This window comes from Rosa chinensis, chromosome 5, assembly GCF_002994745.2.
Source record: "Rosa chinensis cultivar Old Blush chromosome 5, RchiOBHm-V2, whole genome shotgun sequence".
In the NCBI taxonomy this organism is placed as follows: domain Eukaryota; kingdom Viridiplantae; phylum Streptophyta; class Magnoliopsida; order Rosales; family Rosaceae; genus Rosa; species Rosa chinensis.
In genome coordinates this window covers 85,663,827-85,676,442 of record NC_037092.1, presented here as the reverse complement: position 1 = coordinate 85,676,442, position 12,616 = coordinate 85,663,827, and the positions used below count along the sequence as shown (strand labels likewise).

The 12,616-nt window shown below is 39.5% G+C and overlaps 1 long non-coding RNA gene across 3 annotated transcripts; it reads left to right on the top strand.

Annotated features, from left to right (window-relative positions):
- Positions 1-1,041: 1,041 nt before the first annotated feature.
- LOC112165890 lies at positions 1,042-3,708 on the top strand. 3 transcript variants are annotated; one of them, XR_002923051.2, is made up of 4 exons: positions 1,044-1,271; positions 1,373-1,746; positions 2,052-3,083; positions 3,326-3,708. It is a non-coding gene; the product is annotated as an uncharacterized LOC112165890 (long non-coding RNA). The 3 variants fall into 3 exon arrangements; XR_005799304.1 differs by having other exon boundaries at positions 1,048-1,746; positions 2,052-2,184; positions 2,826-3,083; XR_005799303.1 differs by having other exon boundaries at positions 1,042-1,746.
- The last annotated feature ends 8,908 nt before the right edge of the window (positions 3,709-12,616 follow it).

Genomic DNA, 12,616 nt, shown 5'->3' with positions numbered 1-12,616 from the left:
CCCAAGAACAGGGGACATAATTCTCTAAAATATCTGATACATTATGTCAGGCAACCTTGGAGTGGTGATTTAACTGGATTTTTGGTGTAACGTAAAGAAACAACGTCATTGATCAATTGAAGAGGTTAAGAACCTCAATTTAGGTTGGCTTAAAAGGAATGGTCAGGCCCATGGTTGGCTCCTATGTGGTCTACGGTTTGAACTCTCTCGCGGTACCTACCTTGCGATTGCTAGAGTTTGCTGCTGTCTCCTAAAGATTGTAGCCTTTTACTCTTCGTTTATGACATTCTTATTTTTCTTGTGTTTGAATTTAAGTGGCTGGGCATAGTTGATGAAAGATATCAGCAGATTTGAGGCTTTACTTTTTTTTTAACAACATATTGTTCCAAACTTTGATTGATATTTGCCTACATCTGCTAATTCCTCACCTCTGGCTTTGGGCAGGTAATGCGATTAATCTAGCTGGAACTAAAGGTCGATCATCACATTTACCTTTGGTGATCTGTTCATACATTCTCCCTTGCGGGGTTTTACAGAGTTTCTTCTTCACTTGATTGTTGGTTTCTTTTGTTTACTTTGGGACCTACATTTTGATGGTGTATATCCTCTGATTTTGCCATATCAAAGAGGAGTTTTGAAGTATCCTTGACTATGTCTACGCAAAAGTGCAGTAATGAAGGATAATGCTATTGGTGCTAACTTAGTCTACATGATGAAGTCCTTTAATTACAGCTCTATAGCAGTCAAATATCAGTATTTAGTTGTGAATAGGATTACTTTATCCTTTAATATGCATCAATTTCATTTCATAGTTCCATTTCGACATTTTATAGGTCCATTCAATTCAAAATATGAATTGGACTCCGCCTGTAACAGAGTAAAGCCTTCAAATGTTTTTACTAGCTAGCCCTCCTCCAAACCGTCTGTATTTCTAGGTCAAGACTAATGACTATGCAAGAAAGAAGACATTGAACAGAAAGAACAATAATTTCTCCAATTCTTGCTTTTTAAAAAGAAAAGAAAAAATTGGCAGGTGTACTTTTAATGGAGGATATGGGGCCCTAAAGTGGCTCGTCACAGCTAATAAAAGATACTAGTGGATTTGATGCTTTACTTTGCCTGCACTATAATTGCTCCAATCTTGCCTGATTTGGAACTAAAAGTCTTCACATTTACTTTCATGTTGTTCTCCATTTAGAAGTTCTAGCTTGAAGCTTGAATATGTATTTGGATGCGAAGGGTTTGAACCAGAATATTCAAAATTCAGAGAGGTGATATTATTGGAGTTAGATGCAGTAAGAAGCATATGTAATGGTCTGGTTCCCCATGCTATGTTCCGGACTCTTAAAAGTTTGTTCATTTACCATTGTAGGTCTTTGGGAAGTCTCTTCACATGTGATGCAGCGCAATGTCTTTTTCAGTCGGAAGAGCTTTGGGTAGAGAAATGCCCTTTGTTGGAAAGAGTAATTGAAACAAGCAAGGAAACAAGCAAGCTAGGAAACAGTTAACAAGAAGAAGAATATTGTTCTTTCTAAATAAAAGTCGTTTTGAAGGAGCTTCCTGTGTTGTACAGTGGAAGTGCTACTACTGATATTGGCATCGAGTGTCCTTCATTGGAAGCTTGGAACACTAGTATGTGAAGGACTGCCTCCATTTGCCATTTTCAACCTCTGCTTCTGACTATTTCCACAGCAGGAACCAAATCCAACTCGATGATCAACAACAGTACGACGTTCTATATCGCAGGTATGTTGCTAGCTATGCGACCTGTGTCATAAACTTTATTTATATCTCATTTCTATTTCAGTATGCCTATAAAATTCTAGCCAATATGTTTCCAACCACATATATATTTGGAAGGAGAAGCAGATCCGGATCATTTTCATTGTAATTAGATTTATTAAGTTACTCTGATCTTGCATTTAGAGTAGCTTTTGCCTATAAATTTCTGCTAGTAGCTCATTTCTTCCAATTAGATCACGGGAGTGCAATGTAAACAATACGGAGACATTTATTATATTGCTGATATTTACTTCTCTTTTAACTATTAGAATTTGGAGTCCAACATTGGAAAGCTGATTCATGGAGAAGAAACAGAAAGAAATCTTTCATGGTTTCCGGAAATCAAATCAAATTAATGAGAGCACCTCTGCCTGCGCTTCTCATAATGAATTACGATTCCGGGTAGCTCTAAATTTTTCAGTTTTCAAGAATTCCTATACTAATCTGAAAATGCCCAAAATCTCAGAGCTTGGTGGGAATTTCGTGTTGGGGAATTGAGAATTGGGAGTGAGAGATCGGATTCTAGTCGGTTTATTTATTTATTTATTATTTTTTTTTTTTTCTGGCGAAGCACCACTAGTGAGATAGGAGACGCATTTGCCGTTGGTTGAGAATTTTGATGGGTTCTGAGGCTTTTGGTGATGTTTTAGAGTGTAAAGGGAATAGATTTTAAACAGATGAATTTGGGTGAGGTGAGAGGCTTGGTTGTAGACTTGTAGTTGTGGTGGACTGGTGGTGGATGATAGACAGAGAGACTGAATCAGAGAGAGAGAGAGAGAGAGAGAGAGAGGAGGGGACCGGAGGAAGAGAGAAATATAAAATGATTAATTTTCAGTTATTCACTATAGTTAATCAGAGTTAATAACCATAGTTAAATTATAAAAGACATGGCAATGTTTGATAGGATGGCGGTATCACCACTAAAGGTTAAGTGGTGAGCAAATTTAATTTCGAGAATTTGTTAGTTGTGTTTGCCTAATTTAGCTATTGAACTTATTGTGCCTATTAGTAGTGTACATACTGATGAATATTTCACCATTAAGGTTTGGCACTATCGGCTGGGGCCCGTAGGAGAACCCAGGCACTGTACCATGGGTCGGGTTCACAACCCACCATGATGGTGCTCATCGGAGGCAACACCTTGGACGCCAAGAGCCCTGGACTTGGCCAGCGCAGTCCATCTAATTACACCAGAAAGCTGATATGACTGCAAAGGGACAAGCTGCATCCCACATCGAAGAAATGGGAAACTCCTTTCCCATGCTCGAGTATAAAAGACCAACACAACTACCTTTTTGAGGGTAATAACTCCTTTCTTATACTATTACTATGTCCATTTGTATATTGGTACCTTACTCTAGCATCGGAGAGGTATAAACCGTCCGGTACGGTTTATTCCTCTGACGCTGTGTTACTGGTACAAGATTCAGGAGTTGTATCGGTAACCCGGCGGTATAGCATTCTGCGTGAGGTACCCAGAGAAAGCCACCAAAAACAAGTAGGACTCATTCTGATTTGATATCTTGCTTTGAACTCTTCCTAGCTAGCAGAGGAATCCCAGAAGATGTCCAAGTAGCAGACTTAATAGGTAGCAGTATGAGTTTGAGAAACGGCTGTTACGAGATATCAACACAATGGAAGATGCCGAACTTATAGTGAATTCAGTGGACGGTATACGGAGCCATGTCGATCAATTGCACCGTCTGATGAAGATGCCCATGGCCAAACAATGCAAATGAATGCTACTCTGCAATGTCACTAACACGAAACCAAAATCACTAGTCTGTCTCCTCTTCTAGCTTTTGCAAACTAATAATTGTTGTAACATATTCATTCACTCTCTTTCCGGGTTGTGTTTGTTAATGGAAGTTAAAGAAAGTAAGAAAGTTGACTCTGGACTCACTTGGAAATACAGAATGATTATGAAATCATGTTGACATTGAACAATAATTTTCCAATTTTTCTAGTCAAGTAGTTCAAAATGGGTAAAAATCGTAAAATTGAATGACCACACACTTAAAACTGATATTTGGGCCTAATTGGAATGGCTAGGCCCAACCTCAAGAGTCGAGTCTTAGTCACAGTCATTCGGATTACCCGATCCCCGAATTGCGACATTTCTTTTAAAGTTTCAACATCAAAAGTCAAAACTGAGAGGCGCGCAGAACTGGCGGTTCCACCTGACGCTCCGGTTATGCGCGTGGATGGTACTCGTGACAGGACCCGCCCTGAATTTCACCCTGAAACCCGAGGTGGCCCTGTGGGGCCCACCTTAGGGATAACTCTACCAAAAATTCGGCAGAGTCACCTTTAAAATGGACTACCCGAAAACCTGTAAAACACACAAAACTCAAATATACAAATCCCAAAGGTTATGCAGAGCAATACTACTATACACAGGGATATAACAGAGGAGTAAAGGATCAAGTGATCCTACACTGCGGAAGTAGTGACAACTATGCCTCAAATGTCATGTACGCCCGACCTCCACTAATTCGCCTGCAAACTGGGCATTAGAAACCGAAAGGCCCAGGGGAAAGTAGACGAAAAACGTTAGCGTGAGTGGACAAAAATAAACAATTTAAAGGAAAAAGGATTTCATACTTTCCCACATTTATTCTCTTTAATAACCGATGCATGCAACAATTAGAAAAATACATTTAGCTTTAAATCCCAGAATTCCAAAACGATAAATTGACTAGCCTCGCTAGTCACCACATTCGAAAACTATATCGTAAAACCGAAATCTCATTTCTCAAGAAAATAAGACCAGCCCCGCTGAATACAGTGAAAAATCGGACTAGCCCCGCTAGTCAAGCAACAATAAAATAGGGGGAAGAAATTTCACCATACGAAATAAGGGAGCCTCTTAGGCTCGGGTCGGAGTGTCCCACACTCTGGAGCATCCCATGCTCTGCTCTTACTCGCCCACAAACACATAGTAAGTAGGGAGGAGTTCTAATAGGCTAGCTAGCAATAAATATATATATAACGACCCAGGTATGGTGGGTAAAAACTAATAAAATCCCATAAATCTTTAAGGCTTCCCCATGTCCCACGAACAAAGAAAACACGGGTACGATTCCCAACCGCACCCGGAAATTCTCGTAAAGTCGTATAAATTAACAGCGTGTCCCACACGCTAAAGGAATAAATAGGTTGTCAATGAGGCATTCCCAATGCCAAAACCAATGATCAAATAAATAAACAAGAAAATAATTCCATCGAAATCCCATTTCGAAAATCTTTCCAAAAATCTCAAATCCACGAATAGGAATATAACATAAATAGCATAATTCCGGAAATCACCTCGGAAATAATTCGTCAAAAATCAACATCAATTATAAATTTGAATCCGAGCATAACAACTTTATATCCAAACTCTCAACCGGTATAAATCAATATTTATTTCATGAGAATCATTATTAAAAGCAAATCCACGAGATAATTCGCAATTATCTTTATATGCTCGGAAAATAATATGTTAATAAAATAGAACATGCTTTAATAAATTAATGCATGCATCACTTATTTAAAACAAACGTCCACTCACAGTACTATTGGCAACCACGCAAACGAGTTCCTTCATCTAACCGTAGCTCGCGACATTGCCCTGTACACAATTATATTTCCGTAAACGGCAATCCGATAAAATAATTACGAACTTAAACGAAATCCGAAAATCCCTATCTCCAATACTTCTCAAATTCAACCCAAATCTCTTCCATAATTCCAATTCCTCAATTTACATATTCCATAATGAAAACGAGGGAAATCCGACGGCCGGATTTCCCATAATTCCACCACAAAACTCCAAACTTCGAAAATTCACTAACAATTCCAAACTCCTCCAAAATTCACCAAACTTCACATATATGCTCTATGATAATTATAGAATTTAACTAGCCAGAAATTGAAATTAAAAAGCTACCCTAGCCGCCGCAACAGCCGCCCACAGTGGCGGCGCCGCCTCCACTGCCACCAACTCCAATGGACACCAAAATTTGACAGCGGCACCTACTCAACACACTGATTCAACTTCTCAACTACAACATTCCCAAATAACAATTAAAAACGGCCGAAATCGATCAATGAACAAAACTCAGAAATCCTCAAGAACCCTAGAATTTCAATTCGTCGATTCGGCATCTACACAACAAATCGTGATACAAGGCCATAGGGGAAATGATCAGTGATGAAAACCGAACCTTCGACGGCGAGATGGGGACCGGAGGTGGCCGGAATCGCCGGAAATCGGCAAAAGTACCCAACTGCCACCGTAGCTTCCTCCGCTCCAAATCGAGGTTTTCCGGCCAAATCGTCGTGAAATACCTCCACAGACGTGACAAGGGGAAGAAACCGAGCTTGGGGGTGGCCGGATTGTGTCCTGGGTCGGCCGGAGGAGGAAGAAACCGGAGGGGGAAGAAATCGGCCGAGAGGGAAGAAAGAGTCGGGGAGAGAGAAAGAGAGAACTTACCCGGTTGGGTAGGTTTCCAAATATAGAAATCTACCAACAGTAAATTTCCATATATATATATAACTTATCATGAACAGTAATTTCTGCATTTTTGGCCATAACTCTCACATACTAAGTCCGATTTTTACGCACCACATATGCACGCGCTCGGTTTAACGTCCTCTACAACTTCCATGAAGAACATTTTCTCAAATTTTGACCCGAACAAAAAGTCAACTTTTAGGGCCACTAAAAGTACTAAACCGAAAGTAAAAGTGAAAGTAAAGGTCGTTTACCGTCCCAATGACTAGTAAACCGGTGAATTTAGGTTCGGGACGTTACAATCTCCCCTCCTTATAATAATTTCGTCCTCGAAATTTCATGCTGTTAAAGTAGAGGTAGCACACATATACTAATCTGCAATGCAACATCCCCAACGAATGTAGTACACAGATCATAACAAGGTGGGGATGATATTGCACGATCGATATGCAAGTCTGCTCAACTCATGTAAAAACTAACTTTAGATCTAGTCCAAGAGGTGGTCAAATACAATAAGGGAATCGACATTAAAAAGTAACAGTCCTCAAGCAGAAATATGACCAGTCACTGTAATCTTGAATACCGCAAGGAATAATCGTCTCGCCCATCAAGAAAACCAAGATGTGAAAATAACGATATAACCCACAACCAGAATGAACTTCTTTTCATAGTCTCCCAAAAGACTAATCAAAACAATATCTCATCCAATGTTTCCAAAACCTTGAAGCTTGTCGACTTATCCTTGGTCAAATTTTTTTCTCTTACAATCACAAGTCAACTACTTTGACAACCCCAAAGATTTTCCTATAATTCCAACTACTCAAGCAAATCAAAACATGCTTATAGTTCAGATAGCACGAGGTATTGACGTCACAAGCCATTCGGTCGAAATAGTAGCATTCGTAACCTCTTCAAATACGTCACACAGTGAAGATCCACCCCGTTCTCCAATAATATTGTGATAATATATCAATTCCATACTTAATACATTTCCCTTCGTACGTGCGTTCATGGGGTAACCCAACCGCTACTAATATGCCACAAAATAATCACTGTTAACCAACAAGTCCAAAACAACACTTCCTCTTTTGCCTGTTGTGCACAGATTATTGATCAAATATCATTCACATAAAGATCCCACAATTGTCAAATATAACAAAGGTAGCTCCGAACAACCTATAAGTTCTTAATCATGTAGTTATGGGGCCACTACACTTCTGCTGCGTTACACTGATATCTGACTAAAAATCATTGGTCCAGCCTTGAAATTATGTTCCAAGTCGACTACGAAAACTCAATTGATAGTTGCCCTGCTGGCCACACTTATAGTTCTCAAACGGGCAAATTAGCATTATCCCTCGAAAACTGCTTATAACTATAATGTGGGGATAAAATTCTTCTAAATCACATGCATTCCAAGGAGTCTACCAATTACCAATGTCTAAAATCGAAACTGCTCACATTAAGTACTACATCTTCCGAAACCTGATGCAAAGCAAAATCCATAAATATTCGCTCAATTCCAGCCCAAATATTCAAATCCAAGAGGAGATACATCACACCAAAGTTGTTCTTAGCTGAGGCTACACTTCTTAGTTATAGGTCTAAAATTTAGTTGAATCCATGTCATTCTCGCTGGCCTCTACACCACAACTGATAATTCTACTTCGTATGCCAATATAATTCTCACCACCGAAAACAATACTTGATTGGAATTCCGATCAAACTCAAATAAAATAGCATCCTTTAGTTACTCAACAGTTTTAAAGTATAGATATGCCCTCAAGCATTACCAAAAAGTCTTATCCACTCCTAAGCAACAATTTGCAAAAACTCTTTTGCTCAAAACAACCAGGAGAGAGTCGAATAAGAGCCCAAATAGAAAAGCTCAAAGTCACTTAATTAAACAAATAACACTTTGCGTACCATAGAAACAGAGTCTACTTCCCAAGACAGGAAAACAAGATATCGAAGAGGTTCATTGTCTGATGTTACAAGAATCACTAGAAATAAGTTATGTAAAACAACGGTGAACTTGCAAGTACTAGAATATAGCCAACTCCTTTTATTTAACTTAAGGCCAAAACTGATAAATAACAATTGTCCTTACCGAAAAGAGGATAAGATAACCACGAATCCACTCCTCAATCGACGCTTAACTTATAAAATTTCAGCTACAACAAGAATTCCTATGACTTCCCTGTGCTAACCAAATTTGCACCAAAAACTTTCCAAATCTTCTCACTAAGAATTATTCCAATAACATAACTCAATCATAGTAGCTCAACAATTAGTACTTAAATATCTATTGAACCCTTGATAGAACATAAGCCCAATCAATTTATTTCAACTCAACTCCTACTTCCTGTTCAAGTTGTCTTAACTTTAGATAAGTGGTGACCGGATTTCACTCATACCAACAACTTCCTATACATTTCCAATTAAAGGTCACCAGGGTGGCAAAGTTCTCTCAATTCCTCCAAAGAAATCCATTACACATAATTGCTTCAAGCAATAATCAATCCCCCAAGGTAGCTAACACAATTCACAAGATCTTTCCTTTATATAAATCATAGGACACCCGTCCAACATCTTGTAGCACACCAAGCGATATCCGGATCCGAACGTGGTCCCACCACAATAATGATCCAATTTCCTCAAAGTAATCATCACTGAAGTACATCACTTAAAAGCATGCTACAATACCTTCCACCCAAAATAACAAGGTCCAGATCAAACCTTGACTTAAAATATTTCCGGAGCTAACTGAAAACTTATTTCCTTAAAGTTATTCCACCATCCACTAATATCATATCACAACCCATTCGTCCGGCAAACTTCCACTAAGAGTTTATCACAATTCAACCTTCAAGGCTCTGAGATTCAAAACTCGAATCAGATTCCGTATCACAAAGTAATTCCGTTTGAACTTCTAAGAACACCCAACTATATCACTATCACTATTCCCCAAATTTACGTACAACCGTTTCACTCATAAATGGATAAACAAAAGAATCCATTTGCATAATACCACATACGAAGAGTTGATTCCAACTCTCCCAATTATTTACCGACCAAAGTCGTAACTCTATTATAAAACCTTAAGCATTCTTCCAATTCTTGCACTTCAAGCACATAACTGCAAAAGCCCATTCTTGTTAATCTCCCTACTCGCTACCATACAAGACTCAGATAGACAAAACTGTAAGTCATGGTATCAAAAAATCAATCTCTTTTATTTCGAGCAAAACTATGCTCATACACCTTGGCTAGGTCAACGACCCAAAATGACAATTTCAAAAAATCTCGTCCTACTTATATCTCTCAATTACTATCATCACTTCTCACTTGCCATCATCAGTGACCAAAGTCACTTGAAAACAAAGACTCTAGCCATAACAACCCAGAATAATTATTCAATTTTCTCTGTAAATGGTTTCCAACAATGAGGTTCTCAAAGAACCACCAAAAACTTCCAATAATATTTCAAATGTTACTTAACAACCAATCACATCACAAAACACCTTTCCCGAAACTTGGTTCAAAGTCAAAACCACCATTATTACCAAGTCCATTTCCACCCACAATCCTGATTTCCGAAGCAATCATATCATCTAGAGACAGCCCAAAGCTATTGTCGCTCGTCTCAGACACTCAAACACAACTCGAACTCTGGTTTCCGCACCTTAATCCCTGCCCCAACAAACTTGTTGGCATCAAAGAAAAGACAACCACAACATTTTCCTCGAATCACATTTCGTAGCACAACTCGAAACTGTAGAGTAGTTTTACTCTACCATCACCAGGGATAGGCACAAGATAGTTAACCAATCGAATACGCAAAGAAAGTCCTAGGAGGTCGGCGTACAAAAGGCATAGCACCAGAAGAAAACCAACTGACTTTGTACCTTACACACTTGATGAATACCACAGCACCGAAGAGTACACGATGGGGAACCGCTGCAGTCGGGCCATCACTCGAGAGGTACTGGGCAACACCAAGCATATAAGGTAACAGAATAGAAACGAGTCTACAGAACCTAACAACCTAATGCTCTGATACCAAATTGACAGGACCCGCCCCGAATTTCACCCTGAAACCCGAGGTGGCCCTGTGGGGCCCACCTTAGGGATAACTCTACCAAAAATTCGGCAGAGTCACCTTTAAAATGGACTACCTGAAAACCTGTAAAACACACAAAACTCAAATATACAAATCCCAAAGGTTATGCAGAGCAATACTACTATACACAGGGATATAACAGAGGAGTAAAGGATCAAGTGATCCTACACTGCGGAAGTAGTGACAACTATGCCTCAAATGTCATGTACGCCCGACCTCCACTAATTCGCCTGCAAACTGGGCATTAGAAACCGAAAGGCCCAGGGGAAAGTAGACGAAAAACGTTAGCGTGAGTGGACAAAAATAAACAATTTAAAGGAAAAAGGATTTCATACTTTCCCACGTTTATTCTCTTTAATAACCGATGCATGCAACAATTAGAAAAATACATTTAGCTTTAAATTCCAGAATTCCAAAACGATAAATTGACTAGCCTCGCTAGTCACCACATTCGAAAACTATATCGTAAAACCGAAATCTCATTTCTCAAGAAAATAAGACCAGCCCCGCTGGATACAGTGAAAAATCGGACTAGCCCCGCTAGTCAAGCAACAATAAAATAGGGGGAAGAAATTTCACCATACGAAATAAGGGAGCCTCTTAGGCTCGGGTCGGAGTGTCCCACACTCTGGAGCATCCCATGCTCTGCTCTTACTCGCCCACAAACACATAGTAAGTAGGGAGGAGTTCTAATAGGCTAGCTAGCAATAAATATATATATAACGACCCAGGTATGGTGGGTAAAAACTAATAAAATCCCATAAATCTTTAAGGCTTCCCCATGTCCCACGAACAAAGAAAACACGGGTACGATTCCCAACCGCACCCGGAAATTCTCGTAAAGTCGTATAAATTAACAGTGTGTCCCACACGCTAAAGGAATAAATAGGTTGTCAATGAGGCATTCCCAATGCCAAAACCAATGATCAAATAAATAAACAAGAAAATAATTCCATCGAAATTCCATTTCGAAAATCTTTCCAAAAATCTCAAATCCACGAATAGGAATATAACATAAATAGCATAATTCCGGAAATCACCTCGGAAATAATTCGTCAAAAATCAACATCAATTATAAATTCGAATCCGAGCATAACAACTTTATATCCAAACTCTCAACCGGTATAAATCAATATTTATTTCATGAGAATCATTATTAAAAGCAAATCCACGAGATAATTCGCAATTATCTTTATATGCTCGGAAAATAATATGTTAATAAAATAGAACATGCTTTAATAAATTAATGCATGCATCACTTATTTAAAACAAACGTCCACTCACAGTACTATTGGCAACCACGCAAACGAGTTCCTTCATCTAACCGTAGCTCGCGACATTGCCCTGTACACAATTATATTTCCGTAAACGGCAATCCGATAAAATAATTACGAACTTAAACGAAATCCGAAAATCCCTATCTCCAATACTTCTCAAATTCAACCCAAATCTCTTCCATAATTCCAATTCCTCAATTTACATATTCCATAATGAAAACGAGGGAAATCCGACGGCCGGATTTCCCATAATTCCACCACAAAACTCCAAACTTCGAAAATTCACTAACAATTCCAAACTCCTCCAAAATTCACCAAACTTCACATATATGCTCTATGATAATTATAGAATTTAACTAGCCAGAAATTGAAATTAAAAAGCTACCCTAGCCGCCGCAACAGCCGCCCACAGTGGCGGCGCCGCTGCCACTGCCACCAACTCCAATGGACACCAAAATTTGACAGCGGCACCTACTCAACACACTGATTCAACTTCTCAACTACAACATTCCCAAATAACAATTAAAAACGGCCGAAATCGATCAATGAACAAAACCCAGAAATCCTCAAGAACCCTAGAATTTCAATTCGTCGATTCGGCATCTACACAACAAATCGTGATACAAGGCCATAGGGGAAATGATCAGTGATGAAAACCGAACCTTCGACGGCGAGATGGGGACCGGAGGTGGCCGGAATCGCCGGAAATCGGCTAAAGTACACAACTGCCACCGTAGCTTCCTCCGCTCCAAATCGAGGTTTTCCGGCCAAATCGTCGTGAGATACCTCCACAGACGTGACAAGGGGAAGAAACCGAGATTGGGGGTGGCCGGATTGTGTCCTGGGTCGGCCGGAGGAGGAAGAAACCGGAGGGGGAAGAAATCGGCCGAGAGGGAAGAAAGAGTCGGGGAGAGAGAAAGAGAGAACTTACCCGGT